Source organism: Melitaea cinxia, chromosome 11, assembly GCF_905220565.1.
Source record: "Melitaea cinxia chromosome 11, ilMelCinx1.1, whole genome shotgun sequence".
NCBI classification, from domain to species: domain Eukaryota; kingdom Metazoa; phylum Arthropoda; class Insecta; order Lepidoptera; family Nymphalidae; genus Melitaea; species Melitaea cinxia.
This window is the reverse complement of record NC_059404.1, coordinates 7618590-7622402: the sequence shown is the minus strand read 5'-3', so window position 1 is coordinate 7622402 and position 3813 is coordinate 7618590. Positions and strand designations below refer to the sequence as shown.

The 3813-nt window shown below is 28.9% G+C and overlaps 1 long non-coding RNA gene across 2 annotated transcripts; it reads right to left on the bottom strand.

The window, feature by feature from the left end:
* Positions 1 to 634: 634 nt before the first annotated feature.
* On the bottom strand, positions 635 to 2628 carry LOC123657691. Of its 2 annotated transcripts, XR_006743740.1 has the most exons (3): positions 2484 to 2628; positions 818 to 934; positions 635 to 689 (listed from the first exon to the last, which is right to left on the bottom strand). It is a non-coding gene; the product is annotated as an uncharacterized LOC123657691 (long non-coding RNA). The 2 variants fall into 2 exon arrangements; XR_006743739.1 differs by lacking the exon at positions 2484 to 2628 and having other exon boundaries at positions 818 to 1058.
* Positions 2629 to 3813: the final 1185 nt, after the last annotated feature.

Sequence of the window (3813 nt, the reverse complement as noted above, 5' to 3'; positions counted from 1 at the left end):
AATCATTGAAGAAAGCTGTATACATAAACCAATCCATAACAACAAACAAACAAAAAGAAACCAAATCCTCAGTACCTTTACATACGGTAGTCAAAAGACATCTCCCCGTCAAAGTTCTTTAAGTAAGATTCTAAATTCCAAACATTATATACTATTTTTTAAGTTATATTCTAAACTTTAATCTCTAAATTTTGAAAATTTAAACTACAACATTTGAATTTATTAGGTAACAATATGCACACTTTTAAGTTATTAAGTTTTTAATTTTACAATTTCAAGGCATCAAATTCTCCGAACTTAACTATTGAACTGCATCTAAAACATCAATCATATATGTACACACAAATAACCATCAAAGACTGACAATATCTACATAACGATCAACAACCAACATTTTATATTACCTTTACATATGTTAATTAAATTTATAATTTTTTTCCTCCTATTTTGGTTCCTTTAATTTATATTATTTCTACCCACATGTATTTTTCTTCAATTTTATATATTAATTTTTATTATTCATTATTTAAATTGTTAAGATTTACAAAATATTAGTCATTTCTTATCAAATTGTCATTAAAATTAAGTCATTTAAAATTGGCTAGTTAAAATTTACATTAATATTTCTATTTTGTAGTTATTGCTCTTTAAATTTACATTTTGTTCTCCAACCTCTTGTATTTTCATGTCTAAAACAACAAATTATACATAAGCCACAGCCGAACACGTTACATTGTACAAGAAACAAACTACCCACTACAAGTGTACTAAATACGGATTATGAACTATAATCATTATAATACAGGCTTTTACTCACATATAGTCGCATCAATACATATTTTTGATTATTAAATTACATCCTCCAATTAGTTTTTTTAATTTTAATTTTTTTGTTAACGGCCGAAAAACACGTCACTCCACATGGATGTCACAACTGTCAAAAAACCCCTCGTTATGTCTGATTGAACACAGATGTTACATGCAAATAATTATCAAAATGTCAAATATTACCACTTACAATTCAAAATTATTAATTTTCAAAATTATTACTTATTTTCAGGAAATTACATACATTTAATTATATTATATTTCAGATTTATACTTTTTTAAAATATCGTTATACAAGATGCTCAAATTATTTGTGTCTGTTCTTTTATTCACTGTGTTATTTACTTTGATAAAAAACATTTCACTAATATTTCTTTTAAACCAATTTCTTTCGTTGTCTAATATACTTGTATTTTCAAAATTAAAATTATGATGTTGGTCGAAATGATGGGATGCTAAAGCAGTCTTATTATCTTTTGCGGCGTTAACATTTCTACAATCATTCACATGTTGCTTGACTCTCGACACAAGAAATTGTTTAGTTTGTCCTATATAACAACGGTTACACTCACAAGTAATTTTATATACCAATCCACTACGTTCTTCTTTTTTTAAAGGATCTTTTAATTTAGTATAAACACTATTTATCTTCAATAAATTATAGAAAGCTAATCTTACATTTGTGCCTATAAAACATCTGTTAATTTCATATGACAGCCCTCTAATAAAGGGAAACCGACAATATGTGAAGGAGTTTGCGACTCTAATGTTATTATTCAAACGATTACTTACTTCCTGTCTAAATTTTCCTACAATCGCGTTAATGAAAGACTTATTATATCCATTTTTTAACAACAAGTTACTAATAATTTTATAATTTTTTTCCCAATGTGCTTCATTACTTAATTTAATCATTCTATCCAATAACCCAGTAATCATTCCTATCTTTTGTGCACGTGGATGGTTTGATTCGAAATTCAACATTCTACCAGAACTTATCGGTTTGATAAACCAGTCAGTAATTAAACACCCTTCTCTTCTTTCTATCAAAATATCAAGGAAAGAGATGCGATTGTTTTGTTCTATTTCTAAAGTAAACTGTATGTCTTCATTAAACCTGTTAAATAAATTTAGAATATTATCAACTTCACTCTCAGGCACCGCTGCCACTGTGTCATCTACATATAATTTAATAAACGGAACTTCAAATGGTAATGATTCTAAGATTTTACTAATTGCATAATTCATAACTATATTTGCAATAACGGGGCTAGCCGGATTACCCATACTACTACCTTCTATTTGTAAATAATACTGACCTTCAAACACAAAGTAACTCGACATATAACAAAAATTAATCAATTCAATTAATATATCTTTAGGAATTTTGACAAATTGTTTGATAATATTCCAAGTTTCATTAACTACTTCTAATATTAATTTCTGTTTTACATTGGTGAATAATGACACTACATCTAATGATACCAAAACATAATTACTTTCTAATTTTACGGATTTACTAAATTCTACAAATTCAAACGAGTTCCTAACATTAAACTGATATGTATCTACCAATGGAGCTAGTTGTTCATGCAAATAATGTGCTAACTTGTAACTGGGTGAGTTTATGCAGCTAACTACTGGTCTCAATTTACATGTATTCTTATGTGTTTTCCTCAAACCGTAGATCCGCGGAGCAACCGTGTACCTCGACGTCAACCTTTCAGCACGTGGTTTATCAATTAATTTTAATCCCATCATCTTCTTGACTATATTGTTACCTATACGCTCAAACTTGTTAGTGGGGTTTCGAACGGTGGGTTCGAACCCGCGTCTCCGACTGACCGTGTCGGCACTCTAGCCAATCCAAGGTCAGTCGGAGACGCGGGTTCGAACCCCGCTGGAGCGGTCAATTTTTGATATGATATTCAAAAATGTTTAGAATTCCCAATGTGTGGGTAACACAAAAATAAAATCGTAGCTATTTTTTCAATTTAATATAATTTATCTATCAATGAATGATATTACTATTTTCTAATAATAAATTTAAAAGAAAGTTTTTTTTAATACTAGATAACTTTTGGAAACTAAGATACATAAAAATATAAAAAAGATAATATAAAAGCAGCCCTCTAATAAATAATTAAATACTTACAGTGCCTAGTAAATAGAAGGTAAATAGAAGTAAGAAGATACTCAATTTTATTTTAAGGTAATAATAATTATTTTTGATCTTATTATTAAAAATGTAAAAACAATAAAACATCAGTAAGTACATTTTTCTAAATATTATTGTGTTTTGTACTGAGGCTTTTACTGGTTTACATAAGTGAAACTTTGATAGTACATATTAATGTTATTTTTTTAAAATATTTATATTATAAAATCATTGTACTTAGTCTAAGTATTTCTACAAGTAGCTCGAACTGAAGTATATTAACCGAATAATAAGAGGTAGCTACAGCATCATAATCTTTTCCACATTTTTAGATAACCATGGCAATATAAATATATACTGTCTTAATAATTTGACAATGCACATACATATATAGCATTTGGCAACCGAATTCAATTAATTCCAATCAGATCTATTATAATTGTGTTTGCAGGCAAACGAAGAAAAACCAACTTCAATTATATCGATAAGTAATACAACGTAGATAGGCGAAAAAATATTCAAGTAAATACGCATTATCAAAGACTACTCCAAAAGTTGTAATCAGATCTCGATGAAATTTAAATGTGACCACATGATAAACATCGGCTTTTGATTAAATTAAAAATCATTAAAACCGGTACACACAGTAAAAAGTTATGCGGATTTTCAGAGAGTTATTAGTAGTAGAGTGAGAGTTTCCCTCGATTTCTCTGGGATCCCATCATCAGGTCTTGGTTTCCTTATCATGGTACCAAACTAGGGATATCTCGTCCTAGAAGCTGCGTTGGCGCAACGGTCACAGCCATGGATTGTACCTGTTGCGCTGA